At 38.4% G+C, this 23,199-nt stretch overlaps 1 pseudogene across 1 annotated transcript; it reads right to left on the bottom strand.

Moving 5' to 3' along the window:
- Window positions 1-1,330: 1,330 nt before the first annotated feature.
- On the bottom strand, window positions 1,331-22,324 carry LOC308266022 (Y-box-binding protein 1-like; annotated as a pseudogene). The gene is made up of 3 exons: window positions 22,210-22,324; window positions 12,114-12,199; window positions 1,331-2,334 (listed from the first exon to the last, which is right to left on the bottom strand). The product of its transcript is annotated as a Y-box-binding protein 1-like (transcript).
- Between the last annotated feature and the right edge of the window lie 875 nt (window positions 22,325-23,199).

The following is a 23,199-nucleotide window of genomic DNA, read 5'->3' as shown; positions in this document are numbered from 1 at the left end:
GAATATATTAACAATGGCATACATTCAGATTGTACTTGGTGCCCTGTACCCCCACCCCACTTCCCCTTCCCCCCTTCCAACAACTAGAATGAAAGGATAGGAGAGGAAGAAGGCTGAGGTTGATTAATGGAGGAGCTACATCTGAATATGTATAAAAGTATAAATGTAGCATAGTTGATCTCATCTTTTTCAAGGGAAGCCATATATCCAACTTTTCAAATGTACAATTTGATTTTAAAAAGTGACAACTAATAGTTTTAAGAAGCCATTCAGACCAACACTGCGTAAGCCAGACAAAACTCAGAGTCTTGGTCTCTGGGGCGTGAGTCTGGTGGCTCCACATCAGCTGGGTTCTCACGGAAGGAGCTGAGTGTAGAATTGGAACATTGGTTACTCTTTGAATCATAAAATTTTATTGAGTGCAATTATAATTTTATAATTTTGGTTTTGACTCCCTCCTTCTTTGAAAACAGTGTCTATTAAGGGCAGGGCTGGGGGTTTTCCTTTCCCTTGGCTCTATTGTCAGTGCAAACTGCTACATCTGACATAAGTGAGGAACAAGAGAATGATAGCTTTCAGAGAGATCTGAATCTGCTTAAATATGATTGAATTGCTCATTGAGTAAGTATAAGTGGGGTAGGGAGAATTTCAGAATAATTATAGGATACAGGAGAGATGCTCTAAAGTTCATATTCCCACATACCACCCCCAGTCCTGGTTTGTAGTACTTCAGGATCATGTAAAAATGTCAACATTTTAGACTGGTAAGAGGATGATTCGGGTTCTAGATAAGACAAGATCAGGGAAAGATAAAAGTGGCTACAGGGTTGGTTTCTTCAAGGGCAGCTTGATATTCAGTCCCAGACGTACAGAAAACTCAATCTTGGTCAGGGGTAAAAAGTCAACATTTCTTCTTTTTTTTTTAATTATTTAAGACCTTTGTTAACAGGTGCTTGCAGTTTGTTGACTTTTTTGAAAAAATCAAGTTGTAAACTTTTATTACAAATTAAAAATGAAGTTCTTAAAAATCTCAACTTGACCAGATATGAAACAATTTTAAAAACCTTTAAAGGTGTATTGAGAAAAAAAACAGGCTTTAAAAAAAAAACACGTTTGTCATTACCAAAAAGAGACATCTTTAGGTAAAAATAATAAAAACCCCATGCTGCATAGATAATACAGATAGTTCTAGTTATCTGGTCAGCAGGCAAAAAGCAAGCACTTAAGGTCTTCAGCTCCAATCTTTTGTTCATTTCTTATTGCTGGAATTTCATTTTCATTTCTTGTTGGATGACTAAACCGGATGATGGTAGAGATGGTAAGCCGGCATTTACTCGGCCCCGCCCTGCTCAGCCTCGGGAGCGGACGAATTCTCAGCTGGTGGATCGGCTGCTTTTGTCTCTTTGCCATCTTGTGGTGTAGGGTTTACTGAGCGGCTGCGACGTAATTGAAGTTGCGGCAGGTACCGACGTTGAGGTGGCTGTTGACCTTGGGTATCATCTCCTTCATTTTCCTTATCCTCTTCGTTGCCATTCTCTCTAGGCTGTCTTTGGCGAGGAGGGCCCCTGCGATGTCCTGGTCTGTAACCCCCATACACATCTGTCTCACTGGTCTACCTTGTTCTCCTGCACCTTGGTTGTCAGCACCCTCCATCACTTCTCGCACCTGAGGGTTGGAATGCTGTGGTCGATGCCCATAGGGTCTCCACATGTAGTAAGGGGGAACCTTTGCCAGCGGTAGGGCCGGCGTTGTTGGGCCTGGCCTTCGGGAGCACTCTCCGATCCCTCGTTCTTTTCCCCACTCTCACTATTCTGGTAATTCCACTTGGTAATTGTGTGGAGGACCCCTACGACGTGGATAGCGTCTATAATGGTTACTGTCTGCTGCATATTTACTGCCTTGAACTGGAACTCCACCAGGGCCTGTGACATTTGCTGCCTCCGCACCCTTTGCTCCTTCAGCAACATCAAACTCCACAGTCTCCCCCTCTCCTACACTGCGAAGGTCCTTCCTGGGGTTATTCTTCTTTATGGCAGTCTGGTGTACAAATACATCTTCCTTGGTGTCATTCCTGTTGATGAAACCATATCCGTTTCTTACATTGAACCATTTTACTGTTCCCAAAAGCTTCGTTGAGATGATCTTTTTGTCCCTGCCGGCAGGCGCCAAGGATGTGAGGCAGCCCGGGCCTCCTCTCCCTGCACCGCTGCAGGTGGTGCTGGGCCGGGCAGGGTGGGGGGCTGCTGCTGGGTCTAGGCCTCGCTGCTCATGGTTGCGGTGATGGTGACTGGGGCCGGCTACTGCAGCTGTGGCTCCTCCCGGGATGTATGGTAACTAGGCCGGTGGCGGCGGTGGGGGGGCTGCTCAGGGCTCTCTGGGGTCCGCTACCAATCGAACTAACATTTATTCTTTTAACAAGTTTTCAATAATAGACCTTTACTAGATATGAAAATACATCTGGCTATGATAATAAGGGGGTGGGATGGGAGCAACATATAAGTAAATAGGCAATTATAATCGGGTATAATAATATTTCAACAGGGGAAGTATACGATGTAGAAAAGGACATGGAAGAATGCCTAACCCAGGCTGAGCTGTCTTGGAAGAATAAGATGAACAACCTTTAGAGTTAAGGTTGTGTTGGTTCAGGCAGTAGGAGTATAAAACTATTTTACACAAGGGGAAATGGACATGAAAATGCTCAGTCATCAAAGAGAGGCTGATATCTTAGAAGAGCTTGCAGAAGTTTAGCATAGCTAGAGTATCAGTAGGTAAAGTTCAAAAGGTTAAGCAATGAGAGAGGAAATACTCAGGGCAATCCAACACTGTAGCTGGGGCATTGGAGGGAGAATCCAAGCAGTAGTTATGGATTTAAGTGTGTTTGTTCACTCACATTTTTTCTTTGCCTAGTGGAATGGGTTGGTGCTGAAAGCAAACTATAGTGCTAGAGACAAGGGAGAGCTCAAGAGCAGCCAAAATGGCTTGAGTTGGGGATACTGAAGACCTGGGTGCTCTTTAAGGGTCAAGGCAAACACTTTATTGCTGAAGTTGATTAGCTAGGACTCACTGCTGGTGCAGGTCTATAGTAATATGATTAACTCTTAACCCTATTGGATATGCACATGACTATATAATTAGGATTGGTTCATGGCTAGAGCCTATTGAGGAAGATGGAGCCTGGGTTAGAATCCATTACTCAGTGATTTTTCCTCTGGACGATAAGAATGAACAGTCCAATTGCTAACCTAGAAGTGTCCTCCCCGCTGAGTCCTTGTTGCACTTATTAAAAGGTATTTTAAATAAAAATTAAGCTGTTTCAGATTCTGGAAGGGAACTTCTTTGAAATTAGATATACTTTTAAAAACCTCCATATGCAAGTGGTAATTCAGAAACTCCATTATGGAAAAATATCAGTTCTGCTGATGCATTATGGGGAATTACATCTCCATTTGGCAATAAACCTTAAATAACCAAACAATAAAGGCACGTGCAAAACCAAAGGATAATTTTGGGCCTCGCTTCTCCATGATGAAAGAGGCTTTTTCAATGCTTCCATCACACATTCATTAACTAGAAACACATTAGTAGCTGAGAATTGACTAGACAGACGGTATAAGCCCAATCACATAAACTTATGATACAGAATTTTTTAAAAAAATGTATCTTTGTAAACATTCATTGAGCATTGATCTCAAGTTCTACAAACTAGCAACACAATGTGGAACTTTTTTATGTGAGCCAAGCAAAACAGTGAAATCAGGATTCACCTCTTCTCTAAACAAAAATGACAAAGTGAGCAGTGTGTCAGAGATATTCTCTTTTGTATACATATGCTCAAGACATGCTTTTCAAACAGTTGTCTGTGGAGGAATAGTTGATGTCACCTTACTCTCACCCTTAATGAGTATCTAATGGAAATATTTAATAGCATGTGCAGCACATCATATCTCATTGTATTCTCATAATGACTCTATGAGGTAAGTATTATTTAAGGCTTAGAGAGGATAAGTCTAGGACGATGGAAATAAAATTCATGTCTAGATCTCATAATTCTAAATGCAATGTTGGTTTTGATATAACATGTGAATATCTTTTTTCTTCAATGAATAGAAATTTTTACTCCAAATAACCGTTTTCTTTCCTTTTCTTCTTTTTTTCTTTTTATTGGTGCATTGCAGTCATACATCTCAATGGAGTACAAGATGGTAAAGGCATACTTGCACACATCACTCAATTAGCCCTTACCCAATTCCCGCCCCATTATCTCCCTCTCCCTCCTTAATTCCCCAGTGTACATGATGTACATTCACAAACATATCAAAGTCAATCACTATGCCTTTTCTTCTTTATTAAAATTCTTGTTTGGGGCCTTTATTTTATCAAACTCGAACATTAGGATGCAAAATATTTTCCTCAAAATGGACACTAATTCTCTCATTCAACCATTAAACATGTATTAAGTGCTAACCATGCCTCTGACACTGTGTAGGAAACAATAGACAAGATACCTGTCCCTGCATGCATGTATTAATGTTAGAGGAAAATGTTGAGAGTCATATATATTGCCACATGGAATATACAACAGATTGTCATGCAGGAGAAATTAAGTCAAGTAATATAACTAGTTGTCTTTCCAAGAAGTAGGATCCGGAGGAATTAGATTGATTTGGGGTATGAAACCTCGCCTTGCTTTGGGTTACAGACTGTGAAATTAGGAATAGAAAAATTTTAGATTTAGCAGAACTTTTCATTGTATTTTGCTGTCAGACTAAAGAAAGGCAAATGGCACATTTAAGCAAAATAGATGAGGAAACAGTAGGCAAAAACTGATAAAAGAAGAAACAGACAAGTTCATGACTGTAGTTGAGATTTCAGCACTCCTACATTGATAAAGGACAGATCTAGCGGGCAGAAAATCAGTAGGACAAAGTTGAACTCAATAAAACCATAGATTGATTGGTGATAATGGATATTTATCAACTACACCTCTAACAATAGCATAAAACACATTTGTCTCAAGCTCACATGGAATGCTCACCAAGAACAGACCACATTCTGAGCCACAATACACATTTCAAAAAACTTAAAATAATAAATATAATATTATGTATGTTATCAAAACACAATAAAATGAAGCTACAAATCAATAGCAAACAGAGCTGGAAAATCCCCAAATACCTGGAGATTCAATAACACACTTCTAAAAAACACAGGGATTTCTCAAAAAATTAAAAATACAGCTTGAACTTAATTCAGATCTCACTTCTGATTACATATCCATAAGAACTGCAATCAAGATCTTAATGAGATGTCTGTACGCTGATGTTCACTGCAGCATTATCTACTATGGTCAAGATACAGAAACAGTCCAAAGGCTCAATGATGGATAATGGACACAAAATCAATAGAGATAATTAATAAAACCAAAAGCTAAAAAAAATCAATGGAATTGATAAGCCTCTACGTAGGTTAATAGGGAGACAGAAAGGAAAGATAACACAGTTTACTATTGTTATTAATTAAAAGGTAAAACATCACAGGCCTCATGGAAATTAAAAAATTAATAAAACTGATGAACAATGGTATGTCCACAAATTTGATAATCTAAAAAAATTTGATAATCTAAAAGAAAGATTTCACCTTTGAAAGCCTTTGAAAGACAATCTGCTAAAACTCACATTAGAAGAAACAAGCCATCTGAATAAGACTTTTTTTTTTTTTCTGGCCTGGGAATAGAACCCAGGGGCATTTGACCTCTGAGCTATACCCCCACCCTATTTTTTATTCTTTATTTTGAAACAGGGTCTCACTAAGTTGCGGAGGGCCTCTCTAAGTAGCTGAGGCTATTCCCAATCCACGATCCTCCAATCTCAGCCTCATGAATGCTGGGATTACAAGCGTGTTCTACCATGCCTGACTAGGACTCTTTTTATTAAATAAATTAAATCAATAATTAATGACGTTTTAAATCAAAAAGCACCAGGCCAGATGGTCTACCAAACATTCAAGGAGAAAACTATGCTAACTCCTTATAATCTCTTTCAAAAGATAGAAGCACAAGCAATACTTCCTTAATATATTCTATAAGACCAGCATTACCCTAAGGTTCAAATCAGACAAAGAAATTACAAGAATACTACAAACTAATATCTTGCATAAACATGATGAAAAAATCCTGAGCAAAATACTGTCTAGATGTTAAACAATATGTAAAATGGATTACAACTAGGTGGCATTTGTTCCAGGCATGCAAGTCTGGTTCAACGTCCAAAAGTGAATTAAATGAATAATCACACCAATAGATGCAGAGAAGCATTCGATAAAACCCAACATATATCTATAACAAAATTCGGACAACTTAATAATAGAGGGGAATTTCTTCAACTTGATAAATAAAATCACAGAAAAACCCCATAATTAACATTATTTTGGATGATGCTAGACTCTTTCTTACTAAGATCAGGAACAAGATATCATGGATATCTCTTTTCTACTCCATTTGACATCATACTGAAAGTACTAGCTAATCGAAATAAGAAAAGGCTTACAAACTGAGGAAAAAATGAAACTGCATTTGTTTATAAAATGACATGACTACACAGAAAATATGAAAGAATTTATCAAAAATGAAATTTAAAATTATCAAGCAACTATAGTAAGAATAAAAAATACAAGGATAATAAACAAATGTCAGTTGTTTTCCTATATGAACAATTAGAATTTGAATGAAAAACACAAAACCATTTATATTACACTTCAAAAATGAAAACTTAAGTATAAATCTAATAAGTGCATATAGGATCTAAATGAGGCAAACCATAAAACTCTGAAGAAAGGAATTAAAAAATTAACTAAATGCAAAAATATTCCATGGTAATGAATAGAAAACTCAATATTCTTAAGATGTAAATTTTTTCTAACTTCAATTATAGATTCAATGCAATCCAAATAAAAATGTCAGCCATTTACATATGAATATTACTATGGTTTGGGTGAGTCGTTCCCCTAGGGCCCATGTGTTTAAGGCTTGGTCCTCATGGTGGCATCACTGGGACCCAGTGGTATAACCTTTCAGAGATGCTTAGGTCACTGGGGTCATGCACTTGAAGGGGATTGTGGGATCCCAGTGCCTGAATCTCTATTTCCTGGATTTAGATGTAAGGAGTCTGGTCCACAAAATACTCCCACTCCATCACCAGAAGCCTAAAGCAATGGACCCAAATGATCAAGGACTGGAACTTTCAGAACTATAAACTAAGTAAATGTTTTCTTTGTATAAGGTAATGCTTCAGGTATTTTGTTATAGTAACATGAAACTGACCCATACAGATATTGACAAATAGATTCTGAACTTTATATAGAGATTTAAAAACTCTTGAATTTCAACACAATATTAATAGAGAACAAAGTTAAAAAAAAAACTGGTATTACCCAACTTCAAAACATACATAATGCTACATTAATCAAAACAGTGTAATACTAGTAAGTAGATAAATCAGTGGAACATGACAAAGAGCCCCAAAATGGACCCACATTAATATAATCAACTAATCAAAAGAGCAAAAGGCAATTCAATGGAGAAAGGATAGTAAGGATAGTCTTTTCAAAAACAATCTGGAACAACTAGTCATCCACAGGCAAAAAAAAAAAAAAAAAGTGTAGGGAGAGAGAGAGTGAAAAAACGGAAGAGGAAGAAAAAGAGGAGTAGGAGAAGGAACGAAAATCAAAATACTCTTCACAAATATCAAATCAAAACAGATCATAGACTTAATTGAAAATGTAAAATGTAGCCGGGCGTGGTGGCACATGCTTGTAATACTAGCACTTGGGAGGCTGAGACAGGAGGATTGAGCAGGTTCAAAGCCAGCCTCAGCTACTTAGTGAGGCTCTCAGCAACATAGTGAATCCTAGTTTCCAAATAAAATATGAAATAGGTCTGGGAGTATAGCCTGAAGGTAGAAAGCCACTGGGTTCCATCCCAGTACCCCCCCACACACACACACGTAAAAAGAAAATGTAAAATGTAAAGCTCTTAGAATATAACACAGTAGAAAATCTTGATGACCTGAGAATTTACACTGACTTTTTAAATATGACACCAAAGACACAATTCATGGAAGAAGGAATTGATGAGCTGGACTTCCACATATTATAAAATTACTGTTCTCGAAAAACACTATTGAGAGAATAATGATAAGCCATAGTTTGGGAGAAGGTTGTTGAAAATGACATCTGATAAAGTACTGCTATCGAAAATATACAAAGAACTCTTAAATTCTACAATAAAGAAAAAACAAGCAACCTAATCTCTAAAATAGGCAACAGATAGAGATGGACATCTCGTGAAAGAAGACATACAAGTGGCAAGTAGGCATAAAAAGATGTGAAACATCATACATAGGGAATTGCAAATTAAAACAATAATAAGATATCATTACATAATCATTAGAATGGCTAAAATCCAGAACATTGACCTACCAAAAACGGACAAGGAGATGGTACAACTGGACTGTTTGTTCATTGCTGGTAGGAATACGAAATAGAATAACCATCATGAAAAACAGCCTGGCTGTTTCTTATAAAACTGAACGTATTCATTCCAATGATCCAGCAATTATACTTCTTGGTATTACCCCAAATTAGCCGAAAATATATGATGTCCAAACAAGAACTTGCACACAGATATGTATAGCAGATATATTTGTATTTTCCAAAAATTGGAAGTGTCCAGATGTCCTTTAATAGGTGAACAAATACATAGACTGTCTTTCATCTAAGACAAGGAATGTTGTTCCATGCTAAGACAAAATGATCTATCAATTCATGAAAATACATTAAGGAACCTTAAATGCATATTACCATGTGAGGGAAGCCTGAAAAAACTATCACACCGTATGGTCCCCAGCTTGCAAAGGGTGAGCTATGCTTTTATGACTTAACAATTGTGCAGAAGCAATATGCATTCAATAGAAACTATCCTTCAAATTTTGAATTTTGATCTTTTCCGAGGCTATACTATGCAGCGCAAACTTTCCTGCAATGCCCAACTGTAGGATAATGTAAGTGTTGTGAGCACATTTAAGGTCGGCTCAGCTGAGCTATGATGTTCAGTAGTTTAGGCATATTAAATGTATCTTCAACTTATAATATGTTCATCTTAAAATGGGTCGATCAGGATAGAACCTCATCATAAATTAAGAAGCATCAATATAGGACATTCTGGAAGAGACAAAAGAATGGAAATAACAAAAAAAGTGAGTGATTTCCAGGAGTTAAAAGAGAGGAGGAATGCGGGCATGGTGGTGCACGCTTGTAATCCCCGCGCTTGGGAGGCGGAGACAGGAGGGTTGCATGCTGGCTTAAGAGACCCTGTTTAAAAAAAAAAAAAAAAAAAAAAAATATATATATATATATATATATATATATATATATATAGTCTGGGAGTGTAGCCTAGAGGTAGAAGGGCTTCCAGGAACCCCAGTACCACCAAAAAAAGAGGAGGAATAAAATAAGCAGAGCATTACCCGGCTTGGTGGTGCACGCTTGTAATCCCGTGCTTGGGAGGCGAAGACAGGAGGATGGCGCTGGTTCCAAGCCAGCCGTGCTGGCTTAAGAGACCCTGTTTCCAAATAAAAAAGTATAAAAATAGGTCTGGGAATGTAGCCTGGAGGTAGAAGGTTTTCCAGGAACCCCACCAAAAATAAATAAATAAATAAATAAATAAATAAATAAATAAATAAGCAGAGCATGAAGGATTTTTAGTGAAGTGAAATGACTTTGTGTGATTCTCTAAAGGTGGATACATCAGTATAGGGTTGTCAGAACCCACAGAATACACAAAACCAAGAGTGAGCCCTAATGTAAGATACAGGATTTGGGTAATGACATTCAGGTTGGTCAGTTGTAACAAACATACCCTCTGGTGCTGGATGAGAAGGATGTGCATGTGGGAGGAGAAGAGGTACAGGGAGATTTCTCTACCCTCTGCTCAATTTTCCTGTAAATCTGAAAACACTGTAAAAATAAATTCTATTCAAGAAAAAAGGGGCAGGTGGAGGCAGGCCTTGGAAGAATTTCTTGCGACTCAGGAACGTCAGTTTGTAGTGCACCTGTTACCACCACTGCAGAGTTGTCCGGTGGTCAGAAGCACTTAGCTTCCTCAATTATGGTGACCAGAAAGAAAATGTTAGGGATTTGTAGTCAGGAGACCTAGTCTACACTGCATGTCTGCGACCTTGGTAAGTCACTGACTTCAGTTTCTTTGTCATTTTAAAAATGTTAGGAGGAGGCTGGGCATGGTGGCACAAGCTTGTAATCCCAGGACTTGGGAGGCTGAGACAAGAGGATCACAGGTTCATGGACAGCCTCAACTACTTATTGAGGCCCTCTGCAACTAAGTGAGACCCTGTTTCAAAATAAAGAATAAAAATAAAGCTGGAAAAGCATTCGATTTCTTATTTTTTTGTGACTGACAAATCTCACTTAACAGAATACATGGGTATGAGGGATGGGGAGGGAATGGTGTGGGGATAGGGTAAGGGCTAATTGTTTGACGTGTGCATGTATGTCTCCACAAGTCTTTTATCCCATCAAGATGCATGACTACAATGTGACAATAAAAATAAAATAGCCGGGTGTGGTGGCGCACGCTTGTAATCCCCGCACTTGGAAGGCAAAGACAGGAGGATTACACTGGTTTGAAGCTAGCCTCGGTAGCTTAAAAGACCCTGTTTCCAAATAAAAATATAAAATAGGTCTGGGAGTGTAGCCTGGAGGTAGAAGGGTTTCCAGGAATCCCAGTACCACCAAAATAAATAAATTAATTAATTAATAATTAAAAAGTAAAGAATCAGCCTGGCATGGTGGCATATGCTTATAATCACAGTACTTGGAAGGCTGAGGCAGGAGGCTCACAAGTTCCAGGACAGCCTCAGCAAGTAGTAAGACGCATCACAGTAGCAAGACCTTGCTTCCAAACAAAAATAAATAGGGCTAGGAGGTGTAGTTCAAAGACAGAATGCCTCTGGGTTCAATCCCCACTACCTTAATTCATTAATTAAAATAAAAATAAAGAGCCAGGCATGGTGGCACATGCTTGTAATACCAGCATTTGGGAGGCTGAGACAAGAGGAGCAAGGTTCAAGTACAGCCTCAGCTACTTAGTGAGGCCCTTTCAACTCAGTGAGACCCTGTTTCAAAGTAAAGAATGAAAAATAGGGATGGGGGTATAGCTCAGAGGTAGCAGGCTTCTAGATTCTATCCCCAATGCCACAAAAATAAATAAATAAATAAATAAATAAATAAATAAATAATAGATCTGGGGGTATAGCTTGGAGATATAATGCCCCTGGGTATAATCCCTGGTGCCAGAAAAAAAAATTATTAGAAGGATCAAGAGAGTTAGCAGGTATGAAAGTACTCAGTCATACAAATCACTATTCTCATGAAGAGTTGAACCATGGACAGATACAGGACAGAGGTGAGTGAAATAACCCATGGCTACATGAAATGCACCTGAAGAATGCCCAAATTGCAGGAAAGGACACTGAGAGAACGAATCAACTGGTGCTGGTGAGTGATTATTGTGGAGCCAGAGGGAACAGAGATGCCGGGTTGTCCTCCTGGAGGTACAGGGAGATGAAGGGTGTGTCCCTCAGAATCAGGACAAGTTAGGAAAAAATTTGATGGATAGTGGTGAATTCGATTTATACAGGATCAATTTTCATTTCTCATTAGAAACACACAGTAAATAATTTAAATTGTGTGATAGATACTCAGAAGAGAGCTTGAGGCAAGAGATATGGTGCTGAATGCCATCTGCTTCAGGCTGATAGGTGAAGGCATGTACCAATGAGATCCAGAGGCAGAGAACAGAGAGAGAGAGAAGTACAGGACCGGGAACTCATCCTGTGTGGCTGATACTTGCCTGAAGCACTCGGGCTCTTAGATCACTGGTGGGCTGGAATACAAACTCACAGGGCATCCATCACTGCAAGAGCTGCCTTGCAAATCTTCTCCAATTTAAACCTAAGGTAATCAATTAAATGAGACAAAAACTTTCAGAAATTTGCTCTTCTTTGAACTAACCATATCTCCTAGACAGGCCTCTCTACGAAGCCTTTGTTGAATAGTTTAAGCCTGTTTGGAGCTGTCACCATCAGTAAATAGCTGCCAAGAAAAGTCTTCAGGTATGTGATATCTAACAAGTTGGACACATAAAGCAGTTATTGCAGTAGGGGCTGTGGACATGACAGCTTGTGATAACAGCTCCAGAACCATTATGGGTGACTGTTTCAAGGCTGCTTTCACGATTTTTTTCTTTTTAATTTTTGGAATGCTGACCTCATTAGCTCCAAGGCTCTCACCATTGTGTGAGCTCAGTCCCTCCCCATCCATTGTAAGAGTCAACAAAAGCCCTCTCCTTTCTGGTCCAATTGTGTCTCCGGTTCTCTGTTATGAGTACATTCATTTACAGTATCCTTTATATTTCAAAGACAATCGGTGTCCAAATTTTGACCATGCAAAGAGAAGTTTGAATTTTCTTTAATTCCTATTCTTGTTCTTTCTAACTTTTGAAATTTATAGTTATTCAGCTAACAAGTCCCTTGGGGTTTTGTTTGCGTGTCCTGACTACTGCCCTACTCAAAGGAACAAAGCAAGACATTTTATCCATATATTTTGTACTCCTGTGTCCAGGCTCATAGCTATCACAAGCACACAAACACATCTTGATGAGAGCTGCCCTTTTGAAATAAGACCAGCGTGGAAAGGAGTGTTTAGACGGGCTGCCAACAAGCCCACCTTCTACTCATAACCAACAAGACATCCACACATGTGAAGTTGGGAATGAACACCAGCTCCCTACCTACCCCCAGTGCACTGTATCTCTGAGATACTTCCTGTCAACTAAAAAGAAGCCAAGAAGTAGCATATGAAATGTGATATTTATTTTAAGTGATTTAGAGCTCTTTTTCCACTGTCCAAACTGGCTCATGATTCAAGCTCATTCAATAATTTCTTGTGTGTAGGAATGTGCTAGGATTTTACAAAGCTAATTAAACAGATATGATGCCTAAACTCTGGGTATTTATGATTTAGGAAAGATAGATTCAGTAGGGACAAGGAAACTAATTCAGGACATAAAGGAAATTGAATGAGTGCTACACAATTATGCAGATGAGCTACAAGAGTCAACACATTACTGGGCATCTGCTGGCACCAATAGAATCATCCAGCCTGCCTTGAGATTTGGAAAGTTCCTGATATAAGTTTATTGAAGTTCATTGTAATTATTATTTATCCTTTCAATCATGAACATTCATTGGTAGGAGCTAAACCCAACAAAAATGGGAAACTGATAATATATTCCTATCCTTCCACAGTGCAAAGAGATTCCTGCAAAAGTAGACATATATCCTCCAAGGCGGGCATCTGCCCCTTCCTTACTTGACCTTCCGCAGTCCAAGTTTTGTAGGTCTTAACTTGCTCAGAATTAGTCTGTTCTAATGATTCTAACTTGGGATCCATTCTGTCTTCTCTAGACTTCCTTCCTTCTGTCTAACCTCATAGAACAAGGTCTAAGATTCTCCACCCCATTCCCATTTCAGATGGGTAATATCTGTGCACAGTAACTTAAGTCAATAAAAGGACTGGAATTACAATGGTCACCACTAATACCTGAGGCTCCAACTTCTCCAGAAAACCAATAATCTTATTAAGTTTGATTAACTTTTCAAAGAAAATGGGCAAAAAGAATGCATTGGCAGAGTTTTAAGCAGCAAGTAAAGTTCTTGTTATTGCATGGCATGAAGGCAGAGATTCATTTTATCTGAACAGGGGTCGGTCCTGTTGTGACAGCATTAGTCAAACTATGGAACAAAAGGCAATACCTTAAACATTTGGGGAATAACCAAACCATTTGGGGAGTATGCAAGCCATATGGGGAGTAAGGAAGCCAACAGAGCGAGGCAAAGACCTGGGATCTCACATGCAACCAAAGCACCAGGTGGCCCCTGAGGCCATCATCTTCAGTCTGCCCTGGCCAGCACTAATGCCACCTGCAGCTACCTTGGAGCAGAGAGCAAGTCCCTATTCTTTCTGAGACCCATGTCCTTCCTCTTCTACATTCAACTTACTTTCTTCATTCTTTTACTTTTACTTTTTGTTTTGAAGTTTCTAAAATACCAGATCCTCCCTCCAACATACCTTGTATATCATTCAATGGACTTAGGCTTTTCAAAAACCCAAAAGGTGCATGCATGTCTTGCAGGAAACGTGGGCTTTGGTCCCAGCAACATAAACCACTACTGAGATAAGTAGGTCAAGAACTCTGGCTCCTTGCTTGATATAAGGAAAGGTAAAGAATATAAGCAGAATCATAATGCCATGAGGAGGCTCTCGATGCCATGGGACACAAAGGGCAGAGGTCTCATTCCACCCAAGACCAAGGTGAAGCCCACTGATTATTCAGATGATTTTAAGAGTCTTTAGGTATACAAAAAGTACTCTGCATTTGACCTTCAAGAATATATATTTAAATAATTTGAAGGAAACCAGTATACATACTTTTTTTTTTCAGTTCACAAATTGCACTCCAGGTGGTCCAGGAATATATAAAAAAAACAGTTTTTACTGTGTGGTAGATTTTCTAATGATGACAATAATAGCAATGACAATTACAATGAAAATGCAGAATAGCAAGAATTACTAAAAATTTTCTGACATCTGGGTATATATATTCTTTAACCCTGCCTGAAGGAATTGTAGAGATCAAATCAGTCCTTATTTCCCATCAGCCTCACTGCCCAGGCCTAATTGTAACATGCATAGAGACTGACATGAGTTTGAAAGATTGAGCAAAATCAGGCACATTGAACTTCCTAGGTCCAGTAATTAATACCTTGTCAAATAAGAAGACAGTAGTGCACTCAGGAGGAAAAGCCTGGGAGTAATTATACAGTGGCCAGGTTAGGACTCAGTAAGTGACACTGACTTATTGGTCCTGAGCTTCTGACATTGCTTGTCAGGATCGATTTATAACAGAAATGACTCATCTACCCTTCTCATTCTAAGATCAAGTATGTGTCCTCTGCTCAGGGGAATCCAACTTTATTTGGCAGACTTATGGAGTCAAAGTCTAATTAACATGATGATAAATCACATGAAGGCCATTGCTTATTGCCCAATTCTCAGATAACCCATTCCATAATCTATGCTGTCTTTTGCTGACTCCCTGTGTCTTGATAGTGGATCAATACAAGCACCATGCTGAAACACTGAACTGCAGTGTTTCTTGGGGCACAATGGAAGGCAAAACTTGTGTCTTTTGTAAAACAAAACCTAAGGAAGAAGAAAAGAGAGAACGAGAGGAGTCACATATTGAGCATCTTTAAGATGCAACCAGGCCCTTTCAGAGATCTGTGTGTATTTCTCACAGTCTACAAAATTCAGTCAAAGCCAGGTCACCAAGCAGAACCTTCCATGGATAGACTTACCCAGGTCAGGCATTTCTACAGGAGTCTATGTCAATGTGTTATGCCATTAGCAAACAAAGAATTAAAATCCAATAAATGCTGCAGAATTGAGAGAACAAAAACATTATGTGGCTAACTTAAAGTGACCATGTTCCACTGCGTCCCAGCTCACAGACCTGAGATCAGTTACTTAACCTCTTTAAGTTTTAGTTTTTTTGTGCCTAAATTAGGGCTTCAAAGAGTATTATGTATGTAACGTCCTCACCACAATGCTTGGCAAATATTAAGTGTGCAATAAAATGTTAGTTCTCATTACTATCATCACTTAGATGGCTGGATTAGCCAGAAAGAACAGAAGAACGAGAAAGCCAACACTTGGAAGCCAAAATTTATAGTCTAAAACTAGAAAAACCCAATAAGAAAGATCAAAGGTTTGAAAAACAAGACACATTTTATATATATATTTTAGTACCAAAGAGATTCACATATTACATAATGTAAGGACTGATTTCATTTTTCAGAAATTTCATTGTGCATTTCAAGGCTTCATAAATTTCATTAAACAAGGTACTTATAATGCCTATTAGGTAAAGTCATATATTATACCTTAATACTTTAAATGTTACTTGATTTTACTGTGTAGTACTACTCTTTTATATTAAGCAAAAAAAGCCAATACTTTACATAACAAGTTGAGCTTATAAAAATAGTTCAATCTTCACAAGCACAATGAAACATAATTTCAATTATGCCCAAGGAGCATCTAGCCAGTAAATCACTACCCAGAGAAAAAAATGCAGAAATAATGATAAGAAAGTCCTCATTTACATAGATTTTTAAAATAGTATCTGGAGTCAGTTATCAGAAGTATTCCTAAGTCAAAATGGTATTTGAGGTACCAAAATATCTGTACAGGTTAAGGGATGGTAAATAGCTATCAAAAATATAGAACCTGTAAGATTTTTACACTGAAAAATAATTGCTAAACAGTAAAACATGTAAATCCTCTCTTGCCTCCTTAGCTGAATTCAAATATCAGAAATGGGAGTAGGGGAAGCAGTGGATGTTTGGGGATTACCTTTCTTTCTGCATAAAGACACACTTTAAAAAATTCCCTACTCTGTCCATGTCTTGTCATGGACTATCTTCAACAGCTTGGCCATTTAGGGTGAGGACTATGAAAAGAGAAGAGAAGGAAATTTGCTCTGAAGTGGTACATACCACAGAAACCAAGGTTTTATAATAAAACTCTTTAAGACAGGATCAGAATATTATAGTAATATATGCATATCTATTTTTATAGCAGCACAATTCACAATAGCCAAATTATGGAACCAATCTAAGTGTTCATCAATAAATGAATGGATTACAAAATTATAGGTGAAACAATGAAATTCTGTTTAACAACAAAGGAACACAATTATGTCATTTTCAGAAAACTGGATAAACCTAGAGAACATTATGTGAAATTAGCCAGTCATAAAAAGTGAAGGATCAAGCCAGGTGTGGTGGCGCACGCTTGTAATCCCAGCATTCGGGAGGATGAAACAGGAGGATCATGGTTTCAGGACAGCCTCAGCTACTTAGTGAGGCCCTCCGCAACTTAGTGAGACCCTGTTTGAAAATAAAGAATAAAAAACAGGGCAGGGAGTATAGCTTGGAGATCGAATGCCCCTGGGCTCCATCCCCAGACCCGCAAAATAAATAAATAAATAAATAAATAAATAAATAAATAAATAAATAAATAAATATAGAAAGTGAAGGATCAAGTTTACTTTCAAATGCAGAAGCTAGGGCATAATTAGAAAAGCAGAGGAACTTCAGATAATGGAGAAGAAACTCCAGTGGAGCCAGGGAGGTGGTCTAGGGGAAAGGGGATGGGGAGAATCAATTACAGAATCACTTTCATTTATATTGTGTACATAGGTGAAAATATCAATGTCAATTTTAATATCCTATATGGGAAAGAGGTGAGTAGGGAGGCAGCTGGGGAAGAGCACGCCACGTGCTGTGTGCATGTGTGTCACCGTCACTATGAACACACATTATGATGTGAGACTGTAATACACCAGTAAAAGTATAAAATAAATAAATAAAAGGATCCCAAGAGCTGTGCTCGTCCAATGTTCAGGACCAGAATCTGGTGTTCCAAAAGGCTAATGATAGGTTCGGCACTGGCATACAATTATCTAGGCAAGATGGATGGAAATAAAGCTACACATATGAGTTGGCTTACAGCTGGCTAGGTCACTGTCACAGCCACTGTCCTGATAGCGGCCACCATCCTGTGGCTGGAAGGCACAAGGCAGGGGCTTAGCACACACACACAGAGACCATACTCTTCAGACCTTATCTGATGATAAGGACCTTGGCATCATAAGCAGGGAGGGAAATTCCATTTGGTAACTCAACCCAATCAACAGAGACAAATTGCCTAAATTGCAAAATCTAAAGCCTGCTCAATTCCAATAGTGAAAAGAAAAATTTTTAAGATTGATCTAATATTATTATCAGACTTAATTCTTCCCAGAAGCATCTTTTGCTCAGAAAAGGGGACCCTGTCTGTAGTATAATATATAGTGGCAGAGAAATTAAGGATTCTGGATTCTTACTCTGCATTGTTTGCTCTACACTTAAAGAAGCCTCTTAACCAGGTTGTGACTCAGTTTCCATAACTGTCAGATGGACAGAATATCAATTTACGGACACCCATGAGAAAAAGATATCCAGCCAGACAATGAGCTACTAACATTGGCTCCCATATTCCACCTTGGGTCCTAAATCAGCTTATTTGAAATGTTCCATTTATTAGGAAAATTGACATAGTAATATGCTGTCTTATACTTTAGGTAGTCAATATATACATTATGTAATCATGTGTATATTTGTCCAGGTACTAATCAAGAGTGCACAAACTAGGGAAACTCAGGAAGTCTGTCACCAAAAGCAGCCTCCATAATAACTTGAGCTCTCCATATCACCCGTCAACCAACACTTTGCTATTAGCTAATAAATGAAATGCATTGCATTTTATTGATAAAAATAGTCAGCTGGTGACTAGCAATAAAAATTTTAGAAATAGCACTTATTGATTAAAGGTGTTCTAGGTATGTATTGGTTTAAGACATTTTGGAAACACTTGATTTTTTTTGTATGAATGGTGTGTAAAATTCAGTGTGGCCCCTACCTTCAACTGAAAGGATTTCTAGTTTGTCTATACTTCCTAGCAAAGGATGGAATCCTACAGAATCCTACTGCTGAGATATGATGGTTTTTAGTACAATCTGTATGCAAGACAGGAATTAGAATACACTAAAGGATAGAGAGCTTGGACTTTGTGAAGATTACATATGTACAATTTTATGCTGGCCTCCTAATTAATGTTTATTTGATACCAATACAAAGCAGAATTTTAACTAAGACCTGCTCCTTTTTATCAGCTGTATTGAGATTATTGGGGAATACTGACCCTCATCAACTTTAAACTTTTCCAGTGGCTGCCTTTATTTACCAAAAGAACTAACGAGTTTTTGTAGGACCAACTGGCTTTCAACATACAGTGAGTAAGTTTGGTATAAGTAAGATCACTATGCAAGACCCCATTTTTATCCAAGAAGACCTGATTTTTATATTTATTTATTTATTGATTGATTGATTGATTGAAGTACTGGGGATGGAACCATGGAACCCAGGGCATTCTACCTCCGAGCTATACGCCCAGCACTATTTTTGATTCTTTATTTTCTATTTTTTAAAATTTATTTTTATTGGTGCATTGTAATCATATATCACATTGGAGTACAAGACTTGAGAGGATATACAAGCACACATCATCCAATTAGCCCTCATCCAGCCGCATCTCATTCCCTCCCCCTCCCTCAATCCCACGCTTATTTGATGATTAACTTTGATACATTTGTTTATGTACCTCCTGCGTTTTAAAGAGGCTCCAGCCTCCCCTATTCCATACCCTCTGATTGATCACCTTAATTGCTTCACTATAGGGCCCTTTCTATAGGTCTGACTGAGTTGCAAAGAGCTTCCCTAGGTAGCTGATGCTATCCTTGAACCACAATCCTCCTGTCTTAGCCTTCCAAATGCTGGAATTACAAGCGTGCACCACCACACTCAGCTAAGACCTGAATTTGATTTCACAATCCAGTGTCTATTCCTTGTAGCAGAATATCAATTCAAACAAAAACTTGTCCTTAGCTGGGCATGGTGGCGCACACTTGTAATCCCAGCACTCGGGAGACTGAGACAGGAGGATCACGTAGGTTCGAAGCCGGCTGGCTTAAGAGACCCTGTTTCCAAATAAAATATAAAATATGTCTGAGAATGTAGCCCGGAGGTAGAAGGCCCCTGAGTTCCATCCCCAGTACCACCAAAAAAAAAAAAAAAAAAAAAAAATTAAAATAAAATAAAATAAATAAATAACCAAAAAAGTATAATAACTTGTCCTTGACATCATCTAGGGGCACATCACACTCTTCTCCCCCTCTCCTCATTTTTGCTTTAGAAGAGATCCAGTGAATTAGGAAATTGCTAAGTGTAAGGCACTATGCTGGGTACTAGCAAGGATTCAATAAGATACAATTGGAGGTTTGTACAAATTCCTTAAGAAATTTGTACAGACATTTGTTAAATGATGAGGTAAGGTGCAAGGAAATCTGGATTAAAGGTCAGGATATCCAGGCTCTAGTCCTGGCTAGCCCACTCTCGCTATGGGCAAGCCGACCCACCTCTCTCAACTTCAGCTCTTCCTTTGACAAAGGAGGGGAGAGACCTTCCAAATATTTTCCATTTGAACCAACTGCATGGCCCTGCCGCTTTCTTCTATTTTAAGCATCGGTGCTTCTATTATCAAGGGTCACAGTGTTCCTACTGTAGAACAGGGACTTTATCAGTTCTTAGTGTTACAAAGATGAGGAAGTTTTGTCTCTTGCTTGTGTGCTTCCTCGGCAGCCTGTGCTTCCCCGTCACTCTGTCCCAACTTCATTTCTCTCCCCTGCACAACTGCAAATCCTCCAAACCCTTCCCCTGCTCCAATCCGCTGAGCATACTATTGCCAAACTAATTTCTCTTTAACTACAGTTCTGATGTACTTTCTCCACTTAAAAAAAAAAAATACCTTCAGTGTTTCTTTTACTTGCCCATCAAAGCACTGGCCCCTTGACCAGGTTTTCAAGGGCAGCTAAAACACGGTGCTAATCCATGCCCCAATCAACTGATGCTCTAGCATGTCCCTCCTTTTTCCTTTGCCATGTCCTCTGCCTTCTTGTTTACATTAGTTCCAGCTGCTAAAGTACCCTGGCCTCTTACACATGATTTCACATGGCACTTTAACTGAATAGCCAAGATGTCCCTTTCAAATCCTAAATCTCAAAACCCAAAATCTATCTCTGTAGTCTCCTGGTCCTCGTGTCTCCTCACCAACATTCACCCTACTCATAACTTCATGTTAAATGTCTTCTTATCAAAAAGCCATAAAGGCAGGAAAGGAGCTGATTTTATTAAAGCTCCAGCATGCTGTGCTGCTGGGCACACAATAAACAGGGGAACATTTTGTTGTTAGAAATTGAAACCTTCATATTTTCCAAAATTAGAATTTTCCTGTCACTTTCAAATTGCAAACCTTTAAAACTGAACGAAGTTCATAAATGTACCCCTTAGAGGTGATGTCTAAGAACTCTCTTTATTCAGAGGCCTAAATTATTGAGTTTGACTGTCTATATTTATCAGACCAAAAAGATAATGGCTAAATATCTGTTTCCCTTGGGGCAATATAGAGTCCATCATCACTGATTTCATATTGGACCTTCTGTAATTAGCTCATTTTCCTTTAATTATAATTATTGATTTCCAAATGCTCTACGCTAAGAAATAAATTATGATTATCTAATAACGTAGTCATCTTTTGGAAATATTCAGGTAACGTTTGTCAGCAAGCAGTGTGTTATCTCAGTGAGAAGTTTATAACTTATCTCCTTTTTAATTGCTTTGTTTTATTATTGTTTGCCTGCTCTGTTGGATGGAATACAACAAAAAGAATTGCTACTTTTGCCAGAGAGAGACAACATAAAAATAAGTTAAAATAGGAGAGAACTCTACATGCATGGTGTAATTTTAAAGTAAAATTATAACACATAATAAAACTCAAAATGAGTTGCAGCTGTGGTTGGGAAAATCTTAAATGTATCATTGAAGAGAAAATTGACTAATAAACAACCTCCCGCACACTAACAAATCAGTGTACTTATGCAAATAAAATTAATCCATGCTATAAAAGGCTAAAAAGAAATCCATAAAACATGCAGTAGGCTGCCATTTTTCCAGAATGGTTGGAGGAGAGAGGCAGAGGGGAGTCAAGTCCTGCTCAGCTTGGGGTGGGAGGAAAACTGAGGAGGAGGAGGAGGAGGAGAAGGAAGAGGAGGAGGAGGAGGAAGAGGAGGAGGAGGAGGAGGGAGGGGGAGGAGGAGGAGGCCAGCAAGCTTCAGAGACGCAGGTAGGGGCCAGGAAGTGACTCCAACAGAAGAAACTAGACCTGACAGGGGCTGAGAACAGAGAACAGAGACCATGGAAAAAGCTCATGCTAGGAGAAAGAGGTTCAGGAACATACATCGAAACATTGCAACCTGATCTGATAATTCGACATTTCTCTGACTATCTTTACACAACTTACCAGGCTGGAAGCAAGATTCTAAAGGGGCCAAACAAGGCTCCAGGCTGTACTAACCTTTGTTTATCTCCAATTTAACTGTAAGTTCCTTGAGGTCATAATCCACAGTTGATTCACACTTGTACCCACTAATAATGTCAAGAACTTGCACACCATAAAGCACATAGTACATGTTTAAGAAATTAAAAATGAATCAAATGTGTACTATGTTTCCTAGAGTCCACACTGAATTACTAATTCAGATTGTTCTCTGACCTATAGTCAGAATCCTCATATATCCTTATTTGCCTGGGGCAGTCCTAACTAAAACCCATGGTCCTGAGAGGTTTTCTCTTTCACGCTCCAAAGTACCCAAACTTGGAAGGTAAATTGTAGGATAAATCTATACAGTCCATGTAATCATCAGTTTATAACACAGTTAGAAAGTAGATGTCTAGAATTCTCTATTGTCAACTTGTTTGCTGGTCATTGTCTTTCTCGTTAGAATAGAAAATTGACTGTGCAAATTAACTTTGCAAATACTGTAGCTTTAGATTCCAGGTAAACAAGTTTAGTTATCATTTTTACTGACAGTAATTCTTTCTAGAGAAACTATTTTCTAAACTCAATGAATATGTATAGCTACCAAATGATTTCTATAATCAATTTTTCCAGTGTGAATGTACAGCAGAAATGTCACTATCTTCAATTGTGTGTGTGTGTGTGTGTGTGTGTGTGTGTGTGTGTGTAGAAACCTTCTGATGCTCGCAAAAATATAAGAGAATTTGGGTCATAGTCATCAAAATCACCTGTCTGAGTGAACAAAGTAGAAAAAAGAACTCTTTTCCTTAAGCTAAACTGGAGTCTTGGATTCCCAGCTCGATTCCCTCTTTGTTTACATGGAGTGGTGGCCCATTATAAAATATTTTTTCCTACTTTACAAAATATATACATGTCACAAAGACTGCCTATTAAGTAAATTACTATAATTTTCATTCTGGTTTTTTATTAACATTTTTCAAAAATGTCCATCTGAGAGACAGGGGGAAAAAAGGAAGCATCATGACA

This window comes from Muscardinus avellanarius (genome assembly GCF_963383645.1).
Source record: "Muscardinus avellanarius genome assembly, chromosome: 8".
Taxonomy (NCBI): Eukaryota; Metazoa; Chordata; class Mammalia; order Rodentia; family Gliridae; genus Muscardinus; species Muscardinus avellanarius.
The sequence above is the reverse complement of the archived record's forward strand: the minus strand, read 5'-3'. Positions and strand labels throughout refer to the sequence as shown.